Source organism: Lissotriton helveticus, chromosome 10, assembly GCF_964261635.1.
Source record: "Lissotriton helveticus chromosome 10, aLisHel1.1, whole genome shotgun sequence".
NCBI lineage: Eukaryota > Metazoa > Chordata > Amphibia > Caudata > Salamandridae > Lissotriton > Lissotriton helveticus.
The window spans coordinates 378,921,670-378,933,793 of NC_136071.1; the positions used below are offsets into that span (position 1 = coordinate 378,921,670).

Consider the following 12,124-nt stretch of genomic DNA (forward strand, 5'->3'; position numbering starts at 1 on the left):
GCCTCTTTACTGGTGCCCTTTTATGATAGTCCTGTTATTATGCCCGTTGGAGCCACCGTCTTGTTTTAATAGATGCGGAGGACGATTAAAAACTCGTATGGCAGTTGCCTTTCGTGTGGGCATTTAGCCATATGCTTTTTCTTTTGTTTTTGATGATAAAACCACCATAAGTACGGTTCCTTTTGTAGTTCGTGCTTGAGGATATGCACTGAGAACAGGTCTGTCAAGGGAAATGCGTTCTCCCTGCTCCAACAGGTAATCAGGAAGTGTTTGAAAAAAAACTGTTGCAGCCTTCTTTTGGCAGTAAAATATAATGCTCTTTGTTTTTGTATCTCTCTAGAGAAGTCTGGAAATATTCTGACAATGCTATTGTCTACTTTGAGTTGTCCTTTCAGTCGGGCCTGGCCCAGCACGTGACCCCTCTCCTTATAAAATAGCAGGCGTGCCACCACCGTTCTTGGTGGTCATCCAGGTTGGGGTGCTCTTGCAGGAACTCTATGTGCTCTCTCCAGAGCGAAGTATGGAGACAACCCCTCCTCTGCCACACAGGTGTGTATCCAGTCTTCCAGGTATGCCACCACATAGCCTCCCTCAATATTCTCCGGCAGTCCCACTTGTGAAGGTTGTTGCGCCCGCTCTGTTTTCGGCATCTTCCGCCCTGAGTTCCAGCGTGTGTACTCGCTTTTCCATGTCCTTAAGTTTGTGTGCATTTGTGATCACCTGGGATTTCATGTCTCGGATTTCCCCCTCAGTTTCTGTGACCCTCTCCACCAGCTTCCTATGGTCTGCTCTCAGCAGGCCCAAGTCCTCTCTGAGGGTATCAATTTTGGTTTCCACCAATGTTCATGAGGTCTCAATTGCTTGAAGTATGTCGTAGAGGGAGGGCTCCTCCTGGGCATCCCTCCTGGCACTGCACCCGGTTGTCTTTGAACCTGCACCCCCAGTGTCGTCCCCGTCTGTTCCTGCTGCTCCTGGTCGTGCCTCTTGGACACCTTTCCCATGGTGGCTAGTGCCGCTTGTCTGACCCTGCTTATAAGGATTTCCTGTCTCTTCTTTGCCCGCTTCTTCCGCTCAGAGGCCAAAGCACTAGCGCAGGCCCTATTCAGAGCACCACAATTTTGTGGGGCTCAGGGGGTCCCCCAAGCCAGCCCTCAGTGGCTCCTTTACAGCCCAGGGGCATGCGAGCTGCACCGTCCCCTCTTCTTCACGCCACTCCTTTTCTGTACACTAGGCGTTACTCCCAGTCACCCCAAGGGATGACTCTGCGTGAGGCTCAACAGAGTTCACCGTATTCTGGTGGCTGCTACTTCTTTCTCTGTCCGGCGCCCATTCCCATCTATACTCAGCCTTGTGGTATCCTTTTGTTGTACCTGCTGGTTTCTCGTTTCCGGAATCTGGCCGTTATTTACTTTTTGTTGCGTAGTGTGCCCACTTATTGTCCTCCCTGGTGTCTAGGGTCTTCTCCTGTATGGCCAGGTCCCACCCACGCCCCGAGCTTGCGCCGGCCCTCAGGCTCTATTGATGGGTCGGTGTCGCCTCCCTGCCGCTGCCTCAAAGGCCTCTTCTACTGCATCCACTGATCTCCTCTGCTGGCTCTATCACCACCCCGGATTGAGGTAAGGGGAAGGGTGACCAGAGTGCGCCGCTCTCTCCACACCACCGCCTGGGATATTGTTCTTCACTGTCCTCAGCCTCTACTCTCACTTGCTGGCGAACAGACATGCTGCCAGCTAATTGACACCCAAACTCCGGTGGGCGCTATTTGTGCTCAGCTTGGGTACTTTTTCCGCTCCCCCCATGCTTTAAGGAGTAGGGGCTTCAATTTCCCCAGTGATCACCACCTTTGGGTTCTTGTTGACTGCGCTGCAGCTGATCAGGTAGCACACCCTGCACCTACAGATCCACCACTGGCGCCATCTTGGTTTACTTTGCGACGCTGCGATTTGGGCTTTCTTCACCCTGCTGTATTTTGCTATCTGCACTTACCAACTTCATGTTATTCAGGCTCCACGTTCACACAGCGCAGCACCGGTAGGACTTGTTGCTTTTGTTAATCGGGGCTCTGTGGCCCCAGTGTCCTGCTTTAGAGTCGATTCTTGGCCATGGGTGCCATCTTGTTATTTCTCGCTGGCCCACTGCCGATGGTGTTTCGGCTTCTCCCTGCACCTCATGAGCCCTCAGTGTTGGGCTATTTGTGTCCCCTGCTCTTCAGGAGTTAGGAGGGTAGTTTTGTCCACTTCAGGACCCCTTATTATAGTCAGGATGGTACCAGATGGGGGCTCGCTGGCAGGAGTGTGGACCAAAGTTCCCTACTCTATCGGCACTCTGCCACACCCCCCTACAGTGTCCGCTTTTAACCTCTTATAATAAAAATCGTATAAGGGAAGACTACAATGCTATGCACCCTAGCAGATCTGTGTCCATGTCCCCTTCCCAACTGCGCATGCTAATGAACATAAATTCATAGAATGATCAACCCTGTGCGGTACCCATCATAACAGGCTACAAAAATTAAAGAATAACATAAAGGGACTAGCAGATCAGATCAAAACTGGGCGCATACTGCTAACAATTAAATAAGTACCTGTCTCTCACACTTACTTCTCCAGCACACTGCCAAGCTCAGTTTGCCATTCCAGGATGACTGCACCTCCCTTGTAATCGCACGTCATATAAAGCACTTCCCAGAAATGATCAAAACAATGAGAACACACTTCCAATCACACAACCTGCATGGGGTAGCATGCTACACCATGCTACTGTCCAATCACTGTTGCATGAAATGAAATAAACGTTAAGCCCTAGCTTGGGGAGATCTGACAACGTGCAGTACAGTGTGGGTATGAGATCGAAGGCTATACACAATTGTAAACAAACACCTAAGTGGTTGTGACAGGTAGCCTGCAATCAACAGCCACGCAGTGGTTAATAGGTGTCACAGGCCTGAGTCTTTTGACAAGGTTAGCCTTGAATGGAGGCTCTAACACCCCACCAAAGTGGGTACCTAGGAGGTGGATTTCCTCTACTCTTCCATAACTTTCGTCTGTACCAATATTTCTATAATCTTTTACACGATTACATTTTACAGCAGAGTGATTTGATTTTGGTCCAGATGAATGCCCTCTATACCTTTTTGAAGGGTTATTTTAGGGTAGAAACATGTTGACCCATAAGATACAGTCAAGGATGACTTTTTACCCTGTTCCACTCCATTGTTTTGTATCTGGTCCCGGGTAGACAAGAATAAAGTTTTAGGGTCCGACCAGGCGACACCTCTAGTCTCACTATGATTCACATTTCTCCACTCAGCACCGCTCACCCACACCTTTCACTCACATAGTGTAGTACACAAAAACATCTTAGAGCTGCTCCTATTTTAGGAGTTGTAGCCCACACCACAACTTCATGTAGTGGTGTGATAAGGAAACCTATGATAAACCATACCACCTCAGGGTGGCTGAGTATTCTCGCCCTTGAGAAAACTCTCTCTGTTTTCTTTCAGACACATTGACTGTCACCAATTCCCACGACATTATGATTTAGATCACACTTATTAAATCCGGGTACATTGTTGGGTTAGTACTGCCCGTAGGACACAAGCTCCCTGTGCCGGTAAGGGCGGTGTGGTGTGGTGGGGTGGGGAGGGGATTAGACAGACGGCGACAAGGGAACATTTATTATTTATTTAATTTCCCCTCATTGTTGCCTGTTGATGTAGGAGAGTAGGGTCTGCTTCCTATGGTTACCCCCACTTTTTGCTGTGATTCTCTGGTTTTTCGACTTTCGTCTGGCTGTGGCCCTGCTAATCAGGCCCACAGCCTAGCTGTTCTCTCTCTAAATTGATACGACGTACTTTAGGTACATACCAGATTGGTTACTGGGACACCCTTGTGAGCCCCTGTATATTGTACCCTAGGTACCCAGGGAATAGGTGCACCCTAGGTCTACCAGGGGCTGCAGCATGTATTGTGCCAACCCTGGTTTGCCTTCCAAACTGACACCACAGGTCTGTTCACACAGCCTGGGTAAGGTGGTGTAATCACCCCTTACTTAAATATAGTATACCTAGATCTATATACCTATATAGACACATATACACCTATAAGCCACTCCTAAGGCAGACCTCGACAATCCTGGAGGTAGAGTGCTTGATTTTATGTGAGAGGGTGCCCTAGCATGAGCTGAGCCCCTCTACAGCTTTCAGAACTATCTCCTTATAGCTGTTCTATGATATAGCCATACTATATACTCTTAAGTGCATTATAATCCACACGGTTAATGCTAACTTTGGTTTGGCTTTATCAAAACATGTTGTGTAAGGTGTCAAACACTTTGGAATACTACCCCCCTGCCAGTCCTGGTGGTGGGGGTAGCATTCCACCCTTATAGAGGGCGAAGATATGTAGTCACTGGTTTACCTAATTAAAGTTAAACAGAGCCTCAGCATCACAAAATGGATGCTGCTGCCACAGACACGAGTCTGCCCTCCTGTTGCTGGACGAAACTCCGGCAGGAGAGTCCTGGACAATAGGTTTCCTGCCCAGGAAGGTGCTGGCACCTCCCCAGAAAGGCTTTTGTGTATTGGGGCAGGGAGGGTTGCATTCAGTGAATGCTTTCCAGACACTGCCTGGGGCACACTAGGTGCTCCATGCATTTCCCAGTTCAAACCGGTTGCTGGGGCACTCTGCCCCAGCTCTGGCGCGAAACTGGACAGAGGGAAAGGGGTATAACCACCCCCTTCCCAGGTCCACCCATAGGAGGGACCTTAAAGGTAGTCCAGCCCCTAAACTTAGTATGAGTATAGGAACCCAGTCCCTAGGACGTTGGATTACCCTGGACGAAACTCTGAAACATATATCCTGGACCTTTGACATTCCATTTTGACTGGAAGATGGAAGACATCTACCTTGTGGTCAAGGAGTGACCACCCTGTTCAAACAGGCACCAACAGCAACTTTTCTGGTCTGCATTTTCGAGGCTCCCGCCTGATCCTGAAGAATCTGTGACTCAGAACATGGACTTCCAGACATCACTAACCCTGATCTTCGCTCACAGCAAAAGCTGAGACCCGTGGCGGACACGAGAGACATGGGACCCGAACTCCTCGACATTCTGCATTTTGCAAGCTGCACCTACTTCACGAGGTATCTCGAAGTTGTGCATTGAAGTGCTTGAAGCCCCAGACCCAAGCACCATTTGCACCAAAGCTCAGAGGCCCCCACTCCACGAGTGTCCTGTTGGCCCCACTTTTGCATTTCAGCTTGATGCGTCTTCCCGGTTCCTAGTCCATTGGCTAGTGAGCCTCCCGAAGACTTACTTTTGAATCTAATTTGCTTTCCTGATTGCTCCAGGCTTTCTTCAGCTTCCCCTACAAAGGAGAAGCGCCCCAGACTTTGCTTGTCTGCACCGAAGCCAATCTCGAAATTCTGTGTGGGTTGCGTTTGCAAAGGCTTGTTGGGTCCAATCCATATGAAGACACAACAGTCAACTAGATCCTTTGTGGGACAGCTCGAATCCAGCTCCTGGTTGTCATCGACACCTCCTGGACCTCGTGGCTGAAGAGACAAACTTCACCTTTCCTCTTGAAATCACCCGACATTGGCTGGCAGCTTTCCATCGCCATCCTGGTCACTGGCAAGTGACCCAGACTCTTTCCCTTCTCCTTTCAGGTTCTTCAGATATTTGATCCACCCTTGGATCCACCTGAACACTATTCCTCTGGACGCATGCAGCACTTCTTGGCAGCTCTCCATTAAAATCGACGACAAAACCCGACATCAAAAGACACCTATGCACCCGCCTTCCGTGGGTGAGGTAACACGAGTACTCTGGTAGTCTCGAAGGTATTGGCCCTCCTAGTGTCTAAGTCTAAAAGGGTTCCATCATAGTCCATTTGGAAGTATCCTTAAATTGTAAATTTGTAACTTGTTCGTTTCCCATAGAAAGTCAAGTCATGCTGTGTTTAGACACTGCATGCGTCTCCCGTTGGCCTCCTACCTCCTAACCTTTGATTGTTTAGAGTAGCCCCAGCGATTCCACAGGCCCCAGGCCTGCTTTCTAATTCTCACATGGTTCTCATACCTCTATTTTAGTATATGGTTTGTGAGGCTCCTAGGGCAAAACGTATACTGTGCAACTTATCGTATGCTAATTGAGTAACTTGCATTGTACTTTTACCTCTGACCTCATAAAAAGTGCAGAGGGGTTGTGTTTAGAATAAATACATACATATTTGATATATACCTTGTGTAGTGTGCTTTCATTTGGTACTCAAGGGATTATAATTGGTAAAACAACTAGCTTAATTCGCTCTCTGAAGTCTTAGACTGAAGGGTGCTCGTCACAGCTTCCCCTAGTATAGCTTTCTATAAGGTTGACTTTACAACCATCATCAATAAGGGTTGATTAGACTGGTGCAAGGTGCCCACTAGAACTAGAGGACTTCATATGCCAGGCTACCTTTTCTCAGTCGAGTCCCCCCTACCTCGCCCACCGCTCTTACCTGCAGGAGCCGCTCCTGCTGCAGGAATAACACAGGTGAAAGTGGGGTAAGCAGTGGGACTAAAATAAGGTTCAGAATTGTAAACAAGCATTTGAATGCTTGTGAAATGTAGTCTATGGACTTGGCGCAGGTGAAATCGAGTTGAGCTGAGGGACTGCAAATATTATTTACAATTGTAAATAAACTCCTGTGTACGTGTGAAATGTGGCCTGTGGCTGTAGCGCAGGTGAAGGCGAGTTGAACAGGGGCGCAAATATGCTTCACCATTGTAAACAAGATCCTGCTTGTTTGTGACATGTAACCTGTAGTCTTAACACAGGTGAAAATGAGGTGAGCAGGGACACTGCAAATATGATTGTGTTAGATGAGACTGTTCTATAGTTTTATGTGTGTGATCGATTAGGGTAAAGCTATCGCTGACTTTCAGTTAATTATCTCCTTGCAAAAAACACGGCGAAAATATGAAAATCAAACAGAGGTAAAATTCAAGGAAAACAATAACACTTGCACTAACTTTAAAGGGCAGACTGGCACTTACACACCGATGCACTTTTGAATACAAAATAATGTGAGCAGAGCTGAAGTGGCCACCTGCAGCATTGATACTTAATAATTCCTAACTTAGTTAATAATGGCGCTCTTACGCAAGATCACACCTTTTGGTCAAGTTGGGCTTTAGTTACATGCTGACCAATGTTAAATGGGCTAGGCCATTATATTTTACCTACATTGATACTGGGGCAATGAGGGTACAGTACTGACTATGGTGCTTTACATCCTATAGTGATTTGGAACAGGCCACGGCTCACGTTCATTGTGAATACTGCCGGCAAATAATACATTAAAGTGTCTTTGCATCAGTGTAGTAAATGCTTTAAAGAACAGATCGTGGCTGGCAATTACAAGGAATACATGCATCTTCCCTCTTTCAAAGGACTAGTTGGTGTCTCATCAATACAATCTAACAGGAGCACAATTGGGGAAATTAATCCACCCGCGAAATGTCATTGCCTTGATGAACTGCTTCAAATGACAAACCAAAAAACACACATGTAAATCAATGACTGAGGGTAATAGCCTAAAACCCACTCTCCCTCTGTACTACTTTTTTTGTAAGAATGATTGAAATGAGGTCATCACAGAGCAAAACTAAAGCTGTCTGTATAGTCCGAACTGTAGTGTCTGGCTTAATAGAACACGCAGACACAGGGTTATGATTCAGGACCTCCTTTATTGTGGTGCTTCCTCGTCGTGGGCTAACGGCTAACTGCCGTCCCTGGTCACCCGACTCCTCCCTTTCCGCCCGCCATCGTCCCAACTCGGGCAGGTCCTAGTGACTGCCATGTGCGGGCATCACTACATCTCCCCCCTCTGTAAAAAAGAAACAAAAAAAACAAAAAGAACAAGGCACTATATTCACACATAGCAACTGTTTACACTTCTTCAATCAGGCGAGACGGTTTGTGATGACCCGTCTGGGGCGTGATTCTGGTTCAGGACTGTCCAGTTCGTGCTCATCAGGGGTCCCCCTGAGTGCCTGATCGTGACTGGTCAATGTCTCTGGTTCTCTTCTCTCCGCTTTATGTAACGTCAATAGTTCTTTGACCTCAGGACTGCATCTTTTAAAGTACGTCGCATTCCTGGTCATGCGTTTTCCGCCGTGATCATTGTTCCCTTTTGTTGTATCACCTTCAGTGGCGTCTCGTGATATCTGCAGTCAGTCTTTCGGCGTTGTTCTTGCAGCGCCAGTACCCAGTCACCTTCGCGGATTTGGGTGGGGACGGCATGTCGTCGTTCGTCCGCATAGTCCTTCATTTTCTCTTTCTTTATTTTGTCCGTGGCCACTATCTCTTAGTGGTCCAAGTCTGGATACCGTTCACTCTCTGCGGTGTTCATCATTGGTAGCCTCGTGCGCACTGGTCACCTCAGCATGAGGGTGGCTGGGCATTTGCCTGTGGTGGAGTGGGGCGTGTTTTGATAGGCCCTTAGTACTTCGTTTAGTGCTGTCTGGATGTCCTTTCGGGTGAGCTCCGCTTGCTGAATGGCTTTCTTGATTGTGGTCATGAAACGTTCGATCATCCCGTTCACCTGGGGCCATAGTGGCGTGATCTTCCGGTGTTTGAAATTGAGGTGTCGGGCGAACTCGGCAAAGTCATGGCTATTGAATGGGGGCCCGTTGTCGGACTTCACCACTTGGGGAATGCCCCATGCGGCGAATACCTCCTCTAGGATTGGTATGGTGCTGGATGCTTTCGTGGACGTGCATAGAAGTGCGTTGGGGAATATGGAATATTCGTCTATGAGGACCAAAACATATTGGCCTGATTTGACTGGCCCATAGAAGTCGAGGGCGATTTGTTGCCAGACGCCCTCCGGTAGTGGAGACATTTGTAGCGGAGCAGGTGGATCTGGACGGCTTACCAGTTGGCATTGTGGGCAGTCTTTTAGTGTTGTTTCGACCATCAAGTCCAGCGTTGGGAACCAGACTCTTTCGCGGAGTGCTCTTTTAGTGGCTACTATGCCCCGATGTCCTTCGTGTGCTAGGTTTATGACTCCTTGTCTGAGCTCTCGTGGGACTACAATTCTGGTGTCTCGTAGGATGAGTCCATTTGGCGCTATTGATAGTTCCTCATGGACGTGCTTGAATGCTGTCCTGTCTTGGTCTTGTGGTCCACTGGCTTGTGGGTGTCGCCAACTGTTCGTTTGGATCCGACGTTTTACTTTTTGTAGTGTGACATCAGCTTCAGTCGCTTCGCAGATGGCCTCCAGCGGAACGGCTGGGGGTCTTACTTGATCTACGACAAAGTAAATGTATTCGTCTGCGATCGATTGCTCTGATCGGCTGGATTTGGTGGGCTGTCTGGACATGTAGTCTGCAGGATTTGCAGCTTTTCCCGGCTTGTGTATGATGGTATAAGTATACTCTTGTAGCCTGAGGCCCCATCGCTCTATCCTTGGTGGCATTTTCGCTCGAGGGTTTCCAAAAATCGTGGTTAGTGCTTGATGGTCGGTTACTAAGGTGAAGTGTTTTCCAAAGATAAATATGTGGAAGTGTTCGCACGCCCATACCACAGCCAGGCTTTCTTTTTCTGGCTGGGAGTATGCTCTCTCTGTGTCTGTTAGACTCCTGCTGGCGCATGCCACTATGTGTCGTTGGTCTTCTTCTCTGTCGTATTGTGCCAGAATGGCTCCTAGTCCTACGGGGCTAGCATCCACTGTTATTTCCGTTTTCCTCTTAGGGTTGAAGTAAGCCAGATTTTTGGCTGACTCTACCGTTCTCTTGATCTCTCTGAACGCTTCTTCACATTCGGTGGACCATTGAAATGGCTGTCCTTGTTTGGTGAGTGTTCTCAGTGGGTGACTTATTGTGGCGTAGTCAGGTATGTAGCGGGAGCAGTAGCTGGCCATGCCTAGGAACGAGCGGACGTCACCAACGTCATCTGGGCTCGGCGTGTCATTCAGCGCTGCTACCTTTTCAGGGTCTGGTTTCATGCCATTTCCAGAGAATATGTGACCAAAAAATTTCAGCGTTGGCTTGTGAAACTCGCATTTTGCCGGGTTGAGTGTGAGGTTGGCTTCCATTAGGGCATGACAGACCTGATCCAGTGCTCTGTCGTGTTCGTGAGTGGTTGCTCCGTAGACTAGGATGTCGTCACTGTAGTTTAATACATGAGGGATATGATGGATTGTTCTTCTGATGGCTTCTTGGAATATTTCCGCTGTTGAGGACACTCCAAAGCTTAGTCTTTTATATCGGAATAGCCCCAGATGCGTTGAGAAAGTTGTGATGTATCTTGACCGCTCGTGAAGCTCAAGCTGTTGATATCCTTTGTTGAGGTCTAGTTTTGAAAATACTTTCGCTCCATTGAGTGACGTGATCATGTCACTGATGTGAGGGCCTGGATGTCTCTCCCTCTCTATTGCTGTGTTGGGGGCTCTCATGTCCACACATAGACGGACTCGGCTAATGTCTCCTTTCTTTGGGACTACCACCACTGGCGAGACCCATGGTGTCGGTCCATCCGTCCTTTCTATGATGTCAGCTTCTAGAAGTTCGTGTAGCTCTTTCTCAACGGCTTCCTGCAGGTGAAAAGGGATCTTCCGGTGGTGCTGGGCCACCGGTGGGATTTGTTCATTGATATGCAGTCTTATTTGGCAGTTCTTCATTTTTCCGAGGCCTTGGAAGAGCTTGGGGAATTGTTGGGTGACGGTTGGTTTGTCATCCACTTTGAACAAGACGTCAACCAATTTCAGTCGCTCGGCAATGGCCAGACTTAGGAGGCAGTCTGCCTCAGGCCCTTCGATGATGTGGATGTAGGCCTGTATAGTGCGATCTTGGTATGACAGGTCAGTTGCAAACTTCCCCAGACACGGTTGTGTTTTCTTGGACATCCATGTATATACTCGTACGTGACCGTTGACTAGTACGGGAGGCGGTCTCATGCGTTGGTACTCCGCTACGGGTAGGTAGTTCAGTGACGCCCCACTGTCAATCACGAACTTGGTAGGATGAGAACCGACTCTGATGTCTAACCTCAGATATTCCTTCAGCCGGTCAGGATCCGCCACATAGTAGATGTACTCATTTCGGACTCTTGGGACGGGAGAGACAGATCTGGACTCCCTGGATGATGACCGTCGTGACTGATATGTCCGGCAGGAGTGGCCGCTGGATTGTGACGACCCAGTGGATGAGTCTCGTCTATCCTGAACTGCTCTGACGTGATGACGACTGCTTGAGTGATGGTGTTATCGGGGTGGTCCTTCCTGGTCTCTTTTGTGCCCTGTTCCGCACATACTTTCAAAGTGATCATCTCGGCCACACTTCCGGCATCGTTGTCCTAGTGCTGGGCAGGCGTCCGCATGCGGGAAGTCATAACCGCATCTATAGCATTTGAGTTGTTTGTCTGAGTGTCTCTTGTTGTGGCTCGTGCTGGTGTGTCTCTTGGATGATTGTGAGTAGTGTTTCTTCGATCTGTGAGACCGCCCTTGAGGCGGCGATCGTCCATGCGCTGGTCGAGATTGCATCCTGAATGCTTGTTCTCGCTTCTCCCCTCTCCCGGCTTCCATTTTCTTTGCATGTTCATCGGCCTGCTCGTCTACTCACGTCATTTCTTCAATGTCTTCCAGCGAGTAGCTCTTCTTGAGCAGCTTGCGTCACAGTGTCTCTGAGGTACAGCCTTCTATGATTCGCAGTCGAAGGGCATCTTCGGTGGAGAACTTATCAAAGTCACAGTATCTCGCCAGCCGTCTAAGGTGCGTGACGAATACGCTTATTTGTTCCCCTCGCTCTTGTGTGGCGAGATTGAATGTGTACCGCTCATAGTCTACGTTCTTCTTGTGTGCAAACTTGCGATCGAGTGCTTCACATACTTTATCGTATGAATCCGCAGACTCCGTGGGCAATTCCTTTATTATTTGACCAACTTCTTTCCCAACTAGGTTCTTGAGAGCCAGCAGTCGCTCTTTTTTAATCCGTTACTTTCGACGCTTTCATAAAGTCCGTGAAGTCCTCCATCCATTCTTGCCATCGCAGGCCCATGCCCCCGCCATATTCAAGAGCGAGAGGCTCTGGGCAGCACAAAAACGAGGCCCCGTACGTCCCCATGGGAGTTGGTTTAA

General features: G+C 48.6%; 1 protein-coding gene across 1 annotated transcript in view; it reads left to right on the forward strand.

The window, feature by feature from the left end:
* LOC144784067 (uncharacterized) overlaps positions 1-12,124 on the forward strand; it is a 625,465-nt gene that overhangs the window by 486,022 nt on the left and 127,319 nt on the right. The gene's annotated exons all lie outside the window — the stretch shown is intronic.